General features: G+C 42.2%; 1 protein-coding gene across 1 annotated transcript in view; it reads right to left on the reverse strand.

Moving 5' to 3' along the window:
- LOC122795939 (chondroitin sulfate proteoglycan 4-like) overlaps positions 1–18,055 on the reverse strand; it is a 923,439-nt gene that overhangs the window by 538,192 nt on the left and 367,192 nt on the right. The window lies entirely within an intron of this gene.

Genomic DNA, 18,055 nt, shown 5'->3' on the forward strand with positions numbered 1-18,055 from the left:
ATCTAAACATTAAGAAGCATAAAAATTAGACACAAGCTAGGTTTACTGGGGATGAGACCCCCCCCCCCCACTTGGTGTGCAAGTTTGGGCAGTAAGGCAAACAAACTTGTCAAATAAAGAGTATTTTAGATTAGTTGAACAGCTTCTACCAGTTCAACAGATGTAAAACTGTAAACTACTATCTGAAACACCTTGCCTATTGATTTTTGTGCATCCTCCACCATTCAGAGTTCTCTTCAAGTAATTTGTTACATGCATGCAACTTATGATAGCCCAGTGGTGTTTGTTTCAGCAAGGATTAGTAGTTTCCTTCAGTGCATGTCAGGTCACAAGACCCTATCATACCCACATCCCTTGACTAAGCAAGTAAAGTACAGTTTTGTACCTACCATAAATGTAGATGTTCAAAGATCCACATTGCTGCAGTCCTTACATATGGGTAGTCCGCTGTCCTCGGTCGGCCCGAATACCAAAGTATTAGGCTGACGTCGGTCATGGGCGCTTAGATCTGACATCAGAGCGTCAGGGTATTAAAGCGCATGACCGACGTCATATCCTCAGTCTTTTCTTGCCTCAGATGTCAGAAGGCCCTAAAAAGAAAGGCCACAGCTAAAAATAGAATACTTCCCAAAAGGCATGTACAAATAACAGCTACCACCCAAACCATACAACCATTCCAAACTACAGAGGGGAAGGAGGGAGGGTAAGTTGGACTGCAGCAATGTGGATCTTCGAACATCTACATTTATGGTAGGTACAAAACTGTACTATGTTCTTCATCTCACATTGCTGCAGTCCTTACATATGGGTAGAATCCCAAAGCAGAGGTAAAGGGAGGCTGGCAAAATCATAAAGCATTGGGAGCTGCCAAAATGCCCTGTAAGATTGCAGTGGCAAATCCAGCCCTAGATTTGGAATAAAGAGGAAGGTGGTAATGTTTAGAAAAAGTATGCACTGAACTCCAAGTAGCTGCTTCCAAAATATCTTTAGTAGCTACTCCCCTTAAAAAAGCTGTAGAAGTGGCAGTAGCCCTAGTGGAGTGAGGTCTGATTCCAGCCGGAATCTCCTTACCATGATGAGAATAACAAAAAGCAATACAAAAACCAATCCACTTAGAAATAGTTTGCTTTGAAACAGGTTTCCCCTGAAAACCCAAAGCAAAAGAAACAAACAACTGCTGAGACTGTCTGAATCCTTTAGTCCTGCTTAAATAATAACGCAACTGCCTGTGAATATCCAAAGTGTGCAAAATTTTCTCCCCTTTATTTTGGGGATCTGCATAAAAAGTAGGCAAATGAATTGATTGGTTCAAGGCCACATTTGAAACCACTTTAGGCATAAAAGTAGGATTAGTACGCAGAGATACCCTATCCTTATGAAAAATTAGGAAGGGTTCGACTGCCATAAGAGCCTGTAATTCAGAAACCCTTCTAGCAGACGTGATGGCCAACAAAAAAGCAGTCTTCCAAGACAAAAACTTTAACTCAGCAGTAGCTGCAGGTTCAAAAGGAGGTAAAGTAAGTTTTTCCAACACAAAATTGAGATCCCAGGCAGGAGTAGGAGCTCTACGTGGGGGTCTTATGTTCTTTGCCCCTCTAAGAAATTGCTTAAACAAAGGATGAGAGAATAATGGAGGGTCACAGTCATAGTGAGCAGAAATGGCTGCAGCATGAACCTTTATAGAGGAGAAAGACAAACCCTTGTCTAATAATTCTGTAAGATATTGAAGAGAAACACTTAAATCAGGCCTGGAAACATCAAAGCCCTTTGTTTTGCTCCAAATTAAAAATCTCCTCCATTTATCAGCATAAACTTTCCTTGTACTAGGCCTTCTGGCCTCCAAAATAACATTCAAAACTTGTTGTGGAAGTTGCGACCCTCCAGGTTCTAGAACAGAATATGCCAGGCTGTTAGATGCAGGGACTGAATCCTGACATTGAGGAAATGATTGCCCTCCTGTGACAAAAGGTGCGGAATCGAAGGCAAAGGCCATGGAGGCTCCCGTACTAAACTCCTCAGCAGAGGGTACCAGTGCTGTTGAGGCCAATCTGGAGCTATTAGAATCATGGAAGGCGTGTCTTGTCTGACCTTCAAGAGTACCTTGGGGAGGAGAGGCAGAGGCGGAAAGGCATAGACGTGAAGATTGCTCCAACTGAATGATAGAGCATCCACTTTCCAAGCTGTGGGATGAAACATTTTTGTGCAAAACTTTGGCAACTGGAAATTTAGTGGAGAAGCGAACAGATCTATGTCTGGAGTTCCCCATATCACTGTCAATTTTCGAAATACATGAGGATCCAATTTCCACTCGTGGGGATCCACTATCTGTCTGCTCAAAACATCTGCTAAGGAGTTCTGTGCTCCTGGTAGAAACCTTGCCTGAAGATTGAGGTGTAAACTGAGAGCAGTCTCCCACAAAATCATTGCTTGCCTGCAAAGAGGGTACGAATGGGTTCCCCCTTGCTTGTTGATGTACCACATGACAGTTGTGTTGTCTGTTTGAATAAACACTTGCCCTGGGTGAAGTAAATCCTTGAAAGCCATCAATGCAAATTGGACTGCTAACATCTCCTTCAAGTTGATATGTAAATGTTGAAGTCTGGCAGGCCACGTGTCTTGAACCCATTTTCCATTGAGGTGTGCTCCCCAAGCCTTGTCCGAGGCATCTGTCGTTAAAATCTGACTCGCCTCTGGTCGGGTCACAGAGAGTCCCTTGTTTAGGTGACATTCCTGAGCCCACCACAAAAATTCCTTTTGAATGCAAGGTATTATTTGAATGACAGTGTCCAGATCTTGGCAGTGTTGTGTCCATACATTTTTGAGATACCATTGTTGCTTCCTCATATGCAGTTTGGCATTGGGAAGCACCAGAATACAAGATGCCATGAACCCCAAGGCTTGAAGGACTGTCCTTGCAGTCAGCCTGGACCGTAGAGACAATTGATGGAAGTAAAGAGTAAGGTTCTTTTGCTTGTCCGGGGTCAAAAAAAGCCATCTGGGAAGCTGTATTCAGTCTCACACCCAGAAAGCACATTTCCTGAGAGGGTACTAGACTGGACTTTGTTTCGTTCACAGAATACCCTAGGCACCTTAACACTGCCATCACATACTGTAGATGATGAAGAAGTTCGTACTTGTCTTGAGCAAGAATCAGGCAATCGTCCAAATAAGGATAAATTTGTATTCCTCTTAACCGTAAGAAGGCTATCACTGGAGCCAGAACCTTTGTGAACACCCTGGGCGCAGTAGATAAGCCAAAGGGCAATGCAGAGAACTGATAATGTAAAGTCCCAGCCCAACGCAGGTACCTCCTGCAACTGGGCCTGATAGGAACATGAAGATAAGCCTCTTTGAGATCTAGAGTTACCATCCAGTGATCTTTGCCCAACAGAGGTAGAAGTTGTTGCAACGTCAACATTTTGAATTTTGGAATGTCCAGGTATGTGTTGAGGATAGATAAATCCAAAATCGGCCTCCAAGTGTTTCCTTTCTTTGGTACTAGAAACAGGCAAGAATAAAATCCTAGGCCCACTTCTGACAGAGGGACCTGCTGTATAGCCCCCATTTGAAGAAGTAAAGCAATCTGCTTGTGAGCCTCTACCCTTTGCTGAGGAGGAACGTCTGGCATGCCTTTGAAAGGAGGCAATGTATGGAAATAAAACTTGTAGCCTCGGTCTATAATGTCCAACACCCATTTGTCCTGGGTGACTAAAAGCCAGTTTTGCTTGAAGAGTGCCAACTTTCCTCCCAAAGGAGCTGCCAGACAGGAAGAATCTGGCAGCTGAAAATGCAGGTCATTGGGCCTGTTTACGAAAGGACTGGCCCCTGCCCTCACCTGTAGATTGTGCAGGTGAACTCCATGTTCTAGGCCTGAAAGTACTCTGAGCTCTGCCCCTACCACGTCTAGATCTACCCCTAGACTGTGAATCAGAAGAAGGATAAGCCCATCCCTTAGTAGGCCAATTCCTGCTAAACTTAGGAGGCTGCACCTGCAAAAAATCTTTAACAGTCTGCATAGACTTAGCCTTGTCTTCCATTTTCTTCAATACAGACTCCACAGGAGAACCAAACAAAACTTCAAACTGTAAAGGAGCATCCAAAATTCTAGTTTTAACATGCTCTGACAAATTCTGATCCTTAAGCCAGGTGTGCCTGCGAATAACTGAACCAGTGGCAGCCACCCTGGAAGAAGCCTGTAAAGCATCGAAACCACACTGCAAAGAATGCTTACCCACCTGTTCAGAGGCATGTACCAAATCCTGTAATTCTTTACACTCTATGCCCTCTGCCAAAGCATCCACTTTAGATTTTAGTTGAGTAAGGAGAAAATTCTGATACTTTAACATATGAAACTGGCAATTCAAAGCCCTCATTGCTAAAGTGGAAGAGGTATACACTTTCTTACCCCATCTATCCAAAGCTCTAGCATCTTTATCCATAGGAACTGGATTCTTTACAACAGAAGCCCTGACACCCTTAGGTCCCTGGCTAATAGTTTCTGGGTCAGCCCTTGGACTCTTATACAAATATTTATGACCCTCAGGTACCCTGTAATACCTGTCTGGCTTAACTGGCGCAGGAGGCAGAGAGTCTGGATTAAGGGAAGCCTCGGAGAAAACGTCCGGAACAACATCCAAAACAGGAGGTATAGCCAAGGGCCTATGTTGTGGCAAAAACAAAAATTCCCTAAGCCTCTTTCGGGAATCTGAGAAATCCTGACCTTCCCATTTAAAATGCTCCCTCATAGAATGCAGGGTTTCTGAAAAAGAAAAATCCTCTGGAGGAGAAGCAGAAGGAGTGGAATCCTCTGCGTCTGAATCAGAATAAGGAGGAAAATCCTGAATGTCTTCAGCAAGACTCTGAGTAATCTGAAGCCTGCTCCAAACTTTCCACCTCTGGCTCCACCCTAGGCCTCTTATCAGGAGGGGGCATAGAACCTCTGATTAAAGAAATTAAATCTTCTGCCATTTTAAGCATGTGTTTTTTAGGCACAGAACCTGCAGAACTAGGACTGACACCCGTGGACGGCAAACCAGGCCTGCCTTTGGAAGGAGCCTTAGAGATAGAAGGAGAAGGCCTAACCACCTTAGGCAAGGAAGGGAGAACAGCAACCTGAGAGGCCCTCTCAGCCTGACCTGACTCCTGAGAGGCCACATCTTGCAAAATTAAAGCCTCCCCGAGACTCAACTGAAACCTCGGCCGGATCCACAGATTCCACCGTAGTTTCTAAAGAACCGGCGTCCGGAACGGACGACTCATCCTGCCTGGACTTTAAAGATTTGTCTTTGCGCTTCTTCGCGGTAGCGGGCGTCGGAGGATCCGACGGCATATTATAATTACACCGCTTACCGAAGACAAGCCTAGCGCAATCTAACCTACGTTTAATGGTGCGCTTATTAAACCTAGCACAAAAGCGACACCCGACTACGTCGTGCTCAGGTCCCAAACAAGGAATACAAAGAGAATGGTAATCCCAATGCGGTATCTGTTTCCCACAAGAAATACAATTATTCACTTTTTCTGACATCCAGAATTAACTGAGGCAAGAAAAAACAAAAATATTCCCCAACGGGGTACTTAGCCCAACTTGGTTTCGGTCTGAAACTCAGAATACGAAAATTTCAGAACGCCGAACGGCACTTGCAAACGCTGCTTCTGCATCGGACCATGCGGCAAAAAAGACTGAGGATATGACGTCGGTCATGCGCTTTAATACCCTGACGCTCTGATGTCAGATCTAAGCGCCCATGACCGACGTCAGCCTAATACTTTGGTATTCGGGCCGACCGAGGACAGCGGACTACCCATATGTAAGGACTGCAGCAATGTGAGATGAAGAACATCAGCATGAATGTCCAACATTCATTTTTTTTCAGTTAATAACAAAGAATGCACACATCAGAAAGTGTAAGTGACCTGTTTTAAAATATTTAATTGTAAGGAAGCATAAACAACCACAAAAGAAATCCCAAACTACTAATTCTAAGCAGGGTAAAACTTTGTTGTCCTGCTAGAATAACTTTATATCACCTCCTTGTGTATCTGTTAAACTACATATGCATCATAAGGAGTCATCGGGTAAGACACATGTATGTTTACATATTGTTGACTTTAAAAGTGCTGATTAAGCAATGGTCCCACCTGGTTTACTAGAACAATGAAAAACAAAACAAAAAAATCCGATATCCAAAATATTACCACAAAAATGTAAGGATAGTTATCTGAAATCTTCGCAGCAGCAGACGAAGAGCACTCAAGGATGATGGCACATAATTTACTACCCTCTATATAAAATAGATACATATCTGCGGGGGGGGAGCACTGTGTAATGTTTGAATCACTAAGCAATTTGTCATTTTCAGACAGGTGACTCATTTAGACTGAATCTATAATCCTTAATTGCTAGCTGGCCCACTAGAAGTATCACACTGTTTATTCTGTAATTTTCTAATACAGACTCACACAAAAGTTGACAGCCATGTTAAAAGAAGCTGAGCAAGACAGTAATACTGCTAGTGTCCATTTCGGTGGTCAAGGCAAAAATATTCTGAGAGCATAAAACTAAAAAAAATACATGAGACCGGACCTTCTGTGGTTATGTGGTTATTTGTTAATGTTGCAAGAGTCATTCATCTGACACAAGCACATCTGCTGAGGTGAATGATTCACTTTCCCACTTGCACCCTTACCACTTCTGCTGCTGCACAGGGTTCTTTAATCTACTCCATTTTACCAACCTGACTTGCATACAAAGGACCTAACTGCTTCACCCTCTTCTGATCTCAAGACATCACCAAAACACTGTTATGCACAGTGCTCTCTGATATGGCACCCTAAAGTGCATAATTCCAAGACAAACTAACAGTTAACTTTTACTACAAAACTTAAACTATGACCTTTGCCAAATCTCATAAGCTAAAATCCTCTTCCACCTTACAGTGTTGTGCACAAGAACACAAATGGACACGTGCTACACTAGAGACACCTGGATATCTCAAGACAGAATTTAGGAATTTACACTTCAGCAACTGCAAGACTGCAGTATGATCACTACATTACTAAAGTTTGTGGTTGCTGCTCAGTCATTCAAGTCCACCTACTTTTGTGTTTACTCCAAATTAGCACTTATTGTATATAGTGTATATAAGTTATCTTTGGTCTGTTTTTGTCAATTTCTGTTTTATTCCATTAATTCTGTTTTATATCATATTGTGTATAAACGGACAATAATTTTGTTACCATCATATCACATATAGAAGGTTTTTTATGTATATTCATGCTTTAAAAGGAAACTAAATATCTGGGGAAAAAAAAAGTCTACCTCTTTGTGACCTTAGGGCCTTCAGCACAACTGGCCTGGCTGTTAACAACTACATCAATAATGCTGTTCCCTCAGCCGCCCCATTCTTCTTTTGCTTCAATCTTTTCGTGCATCAATGTCTTCCCTTGTGAACCCCATCTTTGCAATATGTAGCCCAAGTAGCTGAGTTTTTGTTTTACTATCAGACCTCCTGTGAACAAGCCTGGGTTTACTTCAAGTACAGACTGACAGTCTTCTTGCTGTCTATGAAATTCTCAAAAGTTTTCTCTGACATCGCAACTTTAAAGCATCAGTTTTGTTTAATTTTGCAGCACCCAGCCTTACTTACAGACCATCTCTCACAGCCACGTTACTACTGGGAAACTTTAGCTTTAAACTATACTCGTACAGAGCTCTGCTGACAATGCAACATATTTGCTCTTTAAAATCTTTTCTGGATTGCCACAGCTTTGCTTCAGGGAAGCAGTCATATTTTAACTTTGTGACTGCAATTACCAACCAAATACATATTTTAGCCAAGAAAAATAAAGCCTGTTAATGCCTCTACTTCTTCCCCTTCTATCTGCAAAGAACTGGGCAAAAAATACAGAATTTTAGTTTCTGTGATGCTGAGCTACAAGCCAGTTTTTGTGCGTTCCATTTTCATCTTCATCAGCAGACTCTTCAAAAGTCTTCTTTACTTTCAGCAGCGGAGTGATATCAGCTGTATAGCTGCCTATATCTCTCTCTCTAAAAATTTTGTATCAGTTTCTGATTCATCTAACCCAGCACTTCTCATGATATATTCAGTCATCAACACCATCATCAGCCCCCTTTTTCCCATTTTTCTACATGGGGTTGGGTTATCGTGTTAACTGTTTCCAACTCTCTCGATTCAGTGCCACACTCTTGCCTTCTTCAATACTCATAGGTTGGTACTAGGCTATCGGCTCTAGGACCTATACAAGCCTAGCCATAACAATTCCCTGGATATTTCTTCCCACAATATTTACTTCCCTGGACCCCTGTCTAGCAGGGCGACTGACGTGATCCCCGGGGTGAATTATCCATCTCCCATCCAATCGTCAATGGTCCTTTTGAAGAGGGCCAAGGAGGCGCTCTGCTTGACATGTATGGGCAGTCTATTCCAGAGTATGGGGAGTCTCTGGGTCAGGAACCTATCCCTCAGGCATGTTTTGTTCATTGTGATGACAAGGTTTAGATCCCTGGAGCATGTGGCTCTGAGGGATTGAGATTTCTTTAAGTGGAGCATGTCCAACAGCTCAGGGTTTGACATGGCCTTGTATGTTGAGCAGAGATTGCCTCTGAGTAGACGATATGCCATAGAGTATAGCTAGAGTTTTTTTTAGACGGTCAGCATCGAGCATCTGATTTAGGCCTGTGATTCTTTTAGTGAGAACAGTCTTTGCAGGTCTTGAACCCAGGACTCTGTACACTATAGTCACAGTAGTTAACCACTAAGTCATCACAGCAGCATGCCTCACCGTCACAGATATTCTTTCACACAATCCATCCACCTCTTTGCTGGATGTCCTCGCTTCCTCTTACCTTCTTCCTGTCTGTCCCAAATCTTCCTCACCAGATTGTCTTCTGCATTTCTACACATGTGCACAAACCACTGCAATCTGTTCTCTTTGATTTTTCTGTAATTGGAGCTACTTTGGCTTTTGCTCTTATGCCCTCATTTCTTTGTCTGTCCCACAGTGTGCATCCTACCACCTTTGTCAGGCACCTCATTTCTATCACCTCTTGCTTCAACTGTTCTGCCTGCTTAGGTTTCTGTACCATACAGAAGTACTGGTCACACAACTGTCTTGTACACCTTACTTTTCGGCTTCTTTGGCATTCTTCTGTCATAGACTACACCTGATACTGTACGTCAGGTGGCTGCAGCCCGTCGGATTCTAGCAAACACTTAATTTAGACTACCCATCTCCTCAACTACCCCTCCCAGATACTTGAAGCTGTTTACCTGTTCCACTATCTTCCCGTCTATCTCTATTCTCAGCTTCTTCTGATTTCCCCAATTTGCTGCCATTACCACCATCTTATCTGTGCTTAGTTTCATTCCATGTGCCTTCAGATTTGCATTCCATTCTCCTGTCCTTTGCTGAAGTTCTAGCTCAGACTCTGCCTATATTGCCACATTGTCTGCATACGGCAGCTTTGTTGATCCATCCCCTCACACCTGTTTGCTAATGTAGTCCATCACCAGTATGAAGAGCAGTGGGCTCAGAGCTGAACCCTGATGTACACCCACTTCCACTGGGAACCCCTATGTGAGGCCGAACACTGTTTGTACTTCAGTCATTGGGTCCTTGTACATAGCCTGCACTAATTCTACCAATGTTTCTGGAACTTCAAACCACCGCAGTACTGTTCAGATCAGCTTTCTTGGGATCTTGTCATATGCTTTCTCCAAGTCTATGAATGCCCAGTTGGACTCTCTCCTCATCTCTAGCTTCTTCTCAAGTATCTGTCTCAATGCAAACATCGGGTCAGTTGTGCTGCATCCTGATCTGAATCCAAACTGCTCAACTCCCATCTTACATTCTACTATTCTGTGTATCTGTTTATCAATCACCCTCTCCAGAACTTTCATACAATGTGATAGGAGTTTGATGCCGCTGTATTGCCTACAGTTGTGGATGTTCCCTTTGTTCTTGTACACTGACATGAGTATGCTTATTTTCCAGTCATCTGGGATACTCCTTTCTCTCCACACTGCTATTAATACCCTCAGGAGCCATTTCTCCCCTATCCCACCCAGCAACTTTATCATATCTGCTGTGACCTCATCTGAGCCTGCAGCTTTCCCTGACTTCATCTTCCTTAGTGCCGTTATTACTTCTTTTAGGGTGGGCTCATCTTCTTCTCTTATCATAGGCTGTTTCTGGGGCAGTACAGCTTCTGTGGGAATTTCTTCATTCAGAAGCTGCTGGAAATACTGCCTTTGATGTCCTCAGGACTGGTGAGCAGGTTGTTGCTGGCATCCCTTATAAAGGGTGCCTGACTATCTCCTTTATCTTTCTGTCTTTGCCTTGCAACCTGATATAGTTTCTTTGTGCCCCTTACTGAGTTCCTTTCCAGAAGATGGTATAGTGCCTCCAATGCCCTATTATTTGCTATTTCAACTTCTTTCTTAGCTTCTTTGTTAGCCAACCAGTAGTCCTTCCGAGCCTGGTCAGTCTTTTCTGCCTCTTCCTGCATTCCTTCTTTCTTTTTTTGATGACTTCCTGGACTTCTGAATTCCACCACCAGCTTTCCTTATATACCTTATTTCCATACCTGGCTTGGCCAAATATATTTTCTGTAGTCCTAACACATGCTGTTTTAGGCACTGCCATTCTTCTTCAACTCCACCTATTTCCTCCTCTTCTTGGGGTGCTAGAGCCCTGAGTAATTCCTTGAACTGTTGTATTTTCTTCTCAGGTCAACTTCCAGGTCTTCAGCCTGGTGTCTGTTGACTTAGAGCCTTCTCTGACCACTGGTTGCAGCTGACTGTGGCAACTAGTGGTTTATGCTGTGGACCAACTGTTTCACTGGGGGTGACTTTGCAATCATGGATTCTACCCCAGTGCCTTTTCCTTACTAGAACGAAGTCTACCTGAGTTGCATGTTGACTACTCTTCTATGTAATCTTGTGACTGTCTCTCTTTCAGAACCACGGCTACTATCAAGCCATTTGCCAGACAGAAGCTAGAATGGCTTCTCCTCCGTTATTCCTGTTGTCCCTACCATGGGGACCCAGGCAGTCCTCATATCCTGTTCTATCTGTCCCGATATGTGCATTCAAGTCACCCATTATCAACACCAATTCACGTTGCCCTGCTTTATCTAGTAGGTCCTGCAACTGCTGTCTGAATGTACTCGTTTCCCCACTATAACAACTTTGCTGTGGAGCATAGGCTGAGATTATGAATACTGTGCCTATCATTACACTGGAGTCCGACTGCCATGAGTCTGTCATTAATTCTGATGATATCCCTTACTGCCTTCTGAAGCCTCTCTCTCACCACAATTCATACACCATTTCTAGCCTGCCCTCCACCTGAGAAGTAGACACTGGATCCCAAGCCAAGTGGCTTTGCTGCACTGCCCTTCCATCTCATCTCCTGGATACATAGGATGCCCAGCCTCCCCCGTATCATCATGTCATCTACTTCCAAGCTGCATCCTGTCAGTGAACCTATATTAAGCGTAGTAATTCTCAGTTTATGTTTGGCAAGTTGGTTGGTTTTACTTCCAGCTTTCGCTCAACAGAGCTATCCCAGGTAACCCAGGCTGGGCAACTAGACACTGGCCAGCCAGTACCTTATTGACCCAGGGCTGCTCAGCTTTATGGTAGCCACACACTGGCCAAAAGGGGAACATATACCCCCCCCCCCACTGTTAGCAAAGATCCCTGGTGTGGGTCAGAGTAGGCCGGGTCCTCAACCCACTTATCACTGGTAACTACCCATGCCCATTTTTGGTGTCATTAGTCAACATGACCGAATCACCTAGAGCCATATTTTACACCGTCGAGTGGCTAGCCCTGCCATGGAGCGCAGTCTGTGATCCGTATTCTCCTATCTTGAAGATACTGCACAGCACAGTAGATGTCCAAAGCGGTTGGTCTGTACAACTCTTCCCCCTATAGGGCACCATGTAGAGTCTGTGCTGCTGCCCACAGCTTCATTCATTGGTGAGTTTTGAGATTGAAACACTCAGCATGTCTTTCGGACATGGGAGAAACCCCACAAAGAACATGCAAACTCTACACAGGCTTTGGTCAGAGGTCAGGATCAAACCTTGTGCATGGGAGGCAAAGACCTTAACCACTAAGCCAACTGGTCTCTGATATATTCAGTGTATAAAGGAAATAAGTATGGTGACTATTTACAGCCTTGTTGCACTTCTTTACCAATCTTTTTTTTAACACGTTTAATTATTCATAACACTTAGATGCGGCACTGAACCATAGCTTGGAACACTGGTCCGCATATGTATCTCTTGTGTGCTAATTTATCAGACTGTTAAAAGATTGTTTACCTCATACCTTAACAAGAAGATTTTATAGTGCCAAGTTTAATACTATTAACCAGAAGTTAAAGATTTGACAATGGAGGGACATTATGTTTGATAAAAGCATTGGCCATAAATGGGAAATTGATTTCAACTTTATATATGACCTGATTCATAGGTATGTTCCCTTAGTTAGTTTTAGGGCAGATAAGACAAACACCACCATGGTGGTCTACTGAAGTATTTGGGCAAAGCGCTCTATGAAGAGCTTACGGCAGAAAGTCAAAACAGACCCAAGTTGCAAAACAGAAGTTTGGCTGATAATTCAGTGGATAATAACAAAGTTTTGTTTAAGCACCCAAGGTTTTATGGGAAAGACAGCATTTCTAATATACATATGCATAAGAGATAACAGGCACTTCATTACTGACCCAGGGGAACTGTCAATGTATTTGCAGAAACATCTTTTTAAAGGCCTACAGGTACTGGGCCCACTGCTTTTTGGAGGGCTACTGCATCTACCCTGCTATTCCTGCTGATTACATCAGGAAAGTATTGAGATCTATTTAAGCCAAGTTTGGCTGGTGGCCCAAATGACCTAAATATTTTTTTCCGGAAGAGCACTGCAGATATTTGAATTCGTGTCTACTCGATTTGTTTCAACTGTCTCCTTAGTATGTCTACCTGGAAGGTGGTCATAGTGATTCCTATTCCTAAAGCTCACCCAGGTTCCTCTGCAGATGATTACAGGTCCATCAGTTTGACCTGTACCCTGGGTAAATGTTTTGAGTCTCTATCTCTTGCGTGAGTGCAGCATAGATTTGGGTTGGTCTTTACGTTTTCCAGCACGGTTTTATAACCTGACACTCTTGCATGACTAATTTATTCGTTTTTTATCAGGCTATCATTAGCTCCTTAGACCATAGCCTTACTGTTGATATGGTACATCTGATTTTGCAAAGTCCTTTGATTCTGTACCTGATGATGCTATCACAAAGGATCTTAAACACACTTATTAATAGATGGCTGACTAGCTGATAAGGAGGAAGTCCAGGATTGAGGTCTAGGGTTACAATTTTGAAGTCAAGAATATCAGCATTGTGGTACCTCATGGATCTGTTCTGGGCCCAAACCATTTGTTTTTCTCATGTCTAGTTTTCCAATCCAAGAACAGGTTTGGTTAAGTAAGATCACTGATGATACTAATGTGAGTGACACAGTAACGTTAACAAACATCAGTGTTAGACACATTAATGCAGATGCCATGAAAGGCAGGGTCATGCATTTCAGTAAAAACAACATCCATATACATTAGATACCCATTTTCTAACAGCAAGAGATCAGTGAAGGACATGGGAGCTACTACGAATTCTAGCTTAAATTTCAAGCAGCATCTCAAGGAGAGGCTACAACATTCTAATCAATATCCCACATTCATATGTAACACTTTTGCTTTGCCTATAGAAAATTACTGTAAGGCCTACTGTTTTACATGGTGGGTCTTTTTCTATATACAGTTCTTCCATGACTGAGATGGTAGAATATGGGCAAAAAAGTTCACAAGAATGGTTGTTGGCATTAGACACTGCAATACACCATTCACTACATTACACAGATTACAGGCTAGTACTGGGAAGTCTAATTTCACTCTATAAATGCCTTGTGGATGATTTTCAGCTGTTTCACTGGATATTTGTTTTTTTAAAATACTATATTTCTTCTAGAAACAGTGGATTGGTAGATTATACAACAATTTAACAATGCACGTGAGAGTGCTCAGAATTGTAAGAAAGCTCTGCATGTTTGGTTAAGAAACAAAGTCTATGAACTGGATTTACCATTTGGCAAACTCTTAAACAGGTTCATAGGTGACTACTAGGCTAATGGCACAAGAGCCTTTATAAGTCTAGCCAATAATACCCAGGATATGACAATATTATATATTAATTCTCCAGATATGGGATGGGATAGTATCAGAGTAGTAGGTATTTGGGTGTTGGATCCCTCAGTCATTTTACAGACTGCCTCTGTCCATAAGAGATGTGGGCAGCACCCCAGGTGAATTTATGGTTCCTCATCCATTTATCCAAATTCTTTTAAAGAGACTGAGGGACGGGCTTTATTTTATGAAGATGGGAAGTTTATTCCATAGACGAGGTAGGCTTTGGGATATGAATGTCTCTCCAGCAAAAGTCACAAATAAGGTTCAGGTCCATGGAATGAGCAACCCACGTATAGTTTTATGTAAAAGTTTCATCAGGGCTGGATCAGAGGATGTCTTGTAGATAAGGCATATGTCACTTCTCATTAAACGATATGAGATGGAGTAAAGGGATAGGGCTTTTAGTCAGTCAGCATAAGACATGATGCTTACTCCAAGCTTACATTTGTCAGCAAACTTGGTGAGTCATAGGTCCCCATACTGGCCTTCACTTCAGAGAAGTTTACACCAAACAGGAGGGGCTCCAACATTGAGCCTTGTGGGACACTACTAGTAACAGACTACTTACTGGAAGTGGATTGGCCTATCCGGACAACGTGTCTTGTTAGTGAGCCAGTTTACTAGCCATGTGAAGATGTAGGGGTTTATGCCTAACGCAGTAAGTTTACCTGTGATCCCAGAGTGGGGGATTTTGTTGAACGCTTTGACCAGGTCTAGATAAGCAGTGTGTATAGTTTTACACTCATCTAATGGCCCTGGTGACTTTCTCAAATAAGTCCACCAGATTGAGCAGGCAAGACCTCCCTCTGACAAAACTAAATTGGGTCTGGTCCAGTGTTTGGAGATTCCCTATATCGTTATTGATCAAGTCCATGACAATTCTCTCCATGGCTTTGCAGATAAGACTGGTCAAGTTAATAGGTCTGTTGTTCCCTGGGTCAGTTGATGGGCCACTCTTGTGCAGAGGGGATGACTGCTGCAGTCTTCTATTCCTCTGGGACAAAGCCCGTCTGGGGACTGTGGTTCAAGAGGGTTTCTATTGGCCCTGACAGATTCTGTTTTAAGCTATTTAAGATAAGCATCCTGGAATGTTGCTGGTATCCATGGAGGCTGTCTTTTTGGCTTTAACGAGCACATTAAGGACCTGTTCCCTCATAATGACTGGTATGGGGATGGCTGTGGGCATTTTTTTTTTGGGCAGGGTAGGAGGTGATGGGAGGAGAAGTTTGAACAGAACTTGCCAGCTAGCAATTTTGCTACAGTTTCAGGTTCCGTGTAAGTGTTTCTGTTCATGATTAACTTGGCACATTGTTGAGTATTTCCCCTGAGGTTATGAACATAATTAAAAAAAAGCCTTATTGTTATCTTTCACCTGGGAGGCTATCTTTGCCTCATAGTTTGCTTTGGCAGATTTGATCATTCTAATTTGTTTGTTTAGACTGGTGAGTGTCTTTTTGCACTGTTTTGTCTATTCCTTTTTGGCTATGGAGAAGATTTTTTTCTCTTTTGTTAAATAGTCTATTTATGCTAGGGGTACCAGGGTGGTTAATGTTTGCCAGTAATCATAGGTTTGACTTGTATGGGTACTGCCTCATTTATGTAGCTATGACTGTGGTTGCTGAGAGCTTTTGTGTACAACACAGAATAGGCCCCAGTGTCATTCAGGTTTGGAGTGGCTTGGAAGTTTAATAAACTACCACATAGTTTGAGGTAATTAGCCTTGGCAAAGTTCTTAACATGTTTGGAGTTTGACGGGGGTGGGGGTGGTTCTAGATTAGTTTTTATTTTTACTTTATTTATTTATTTTTCATTTGTTTACCAGGTTAGTCCGATTGGACACAAGGTGACCATTTTCAGCGGAGGCCTGGGGAGAAAAGCTCCAAATACAAAGTAAAAAATTATAAAAAAAAAATACAAAAATTATATAAAAAAAAAAAACGAAAAACGGACTAGCCGCAAACTGGAAACACAAAAGGAAAATATAACACAGCTCAGTGCGTGAATGTCACAATAAAGGCTATTAGATTTAGCGCTTTCTTCCACTTTATTTAAAAACGTGAACTTCTTCAGAAAAAAGACAATGTGCCCTCCCAAACACAAGTCTTATAAATTATTTAAACAGGATATGATGTCATGAATTCTCTTTTCTTTTTTTAAAAAGCATGTTACATTTCAAATATCTGAAAAATGTTTTGACATTAAATACATTGAACTACATTGTAATAAATATTGATAGTACTTGTGTGTACCAACAGATTGGACAAAAAATGTATCTGTATACATATAAATCAATGTAACCCTACATGTAAACATCCTCTCATACAAATAGAGACTGCATGTGGTCATAAATGGTACCTATTTTGTACAAAGAGCACAGAACATATAGAAGAAGTCAGAGTTTTACAACTGATGCAGCATACAGTAGTTAGAATATTGAGAGACAATTAAAGAAGATATTATACAACAAATATAGAACTGCTTGAAGATAACCTCCTTTGAGCCGGAGTTTTAGTATTAAAGGAGATCTTACCAGGAAGGAGTTGATGCATGGGAGACAGCAGTATCCCCCCATGTTTGTGAGTACCAGGTCTAGAATATTTGTACCTCTTATTAGATAAAAAACTTATTGCTCCAGAGTGTTTGCATTAATAAAGATCTCTGAGCAAGTGAATTATGGATCATAAGTCTCCCAGTTTATGGAAGGTAGTTAAAGTCACCCATAAGTATGGTGTTAAGTTGAATGTTGCATACATGTCTGCATTTGCCAAAGTGAGGAGTGCTTCCATGAACTGTAGTTTATTTAAGCTACTAGCGTTGAGCAACAGTAGCTTTAGGAAGTCACAAATGATTTTTGTTATGCTGGAGGGTTTAACAACTGGGTATGGCCTAGAAAAGGCACTGTGGGAATACATAACGCTTTTGCCAATATCCTGAAGCCAAGTGGTGATAAGTGCAAAACATCGCTGGCAAAGCATTGCGGTTTGTCGATCATGTCTCCCCAGGCTGACAGATACTGGATCCCCTTATTGTGACATCAGAAACTAAGCCAATTGCTGAAGTCAATCATTTTTTGCTGGTACTGTGGAATCATCATTGGTGAAGGTAGGATGCTACTCAAGGCTAGATTCATACCTACCTGGGATACATATTCAGAGAGCGCCATCATATCGCTCTTCATATAGTCCAGTGAGGTATGTCTAAGATTGTTTACACCCACATGGATTACGACCATGTCATACAGGTACATGTGGTTTAAAGACCCAAGTGCAAGTGTGATTTGGCAGATCCTGGCTACAGACAGCTCATTGTGAACGCCTTGTTTAGCTTGGTAAGGGGGTCGTAAGTACATCTAACAATGGAATCTCCAATAACTAGAATGTTTGGTTGTGTGGTGTGTTGCCTTATGGGCTTGGAAGCGGGACTACTATGATTTTCAGAGTTATGTGTTGTGTGAAGCCATTGAGAGTTGCTTTTAGGAGGTCTTGGATGTTTGGTAGATTACATACGAGTAACTTTGCATATGTGGGACCATCTGTTCCTTAGTGTTGGTAGTGAGTGTTTTGAATGTAAAGTTGACAATCTTGTTTGCATTTTTTTATATGTGCATGTGAGAGGTTAGTCTCCAATGAAGTTGTGTTTCTACATCTCTCACATACTGCGTCTGTCTGTTCTAAAATTAAGTGGTTGTCAGTGAACATGAGAACATTTATTTATTTACTTATCTTTTGTTAACCAGGTTAGTCCACTGGACTGGGGGCCCATTTTCAGTGGAAACTCAGGGAGAA

This window comes from Protopterus annectens, chromosome 2.part2 (genome assembly GCF_019279795.1).
Source record: "Protopterus annectens isolate FY-2018-M chromosome 2.part2, PAN1.0, whole genome shotgun sequence".
Taxonomy (NCBI): Eukaryota; Metazoa; Chordata; order Ceratodontiformes; family Protopteridae; genus Protopterus; species Protopterus annectens.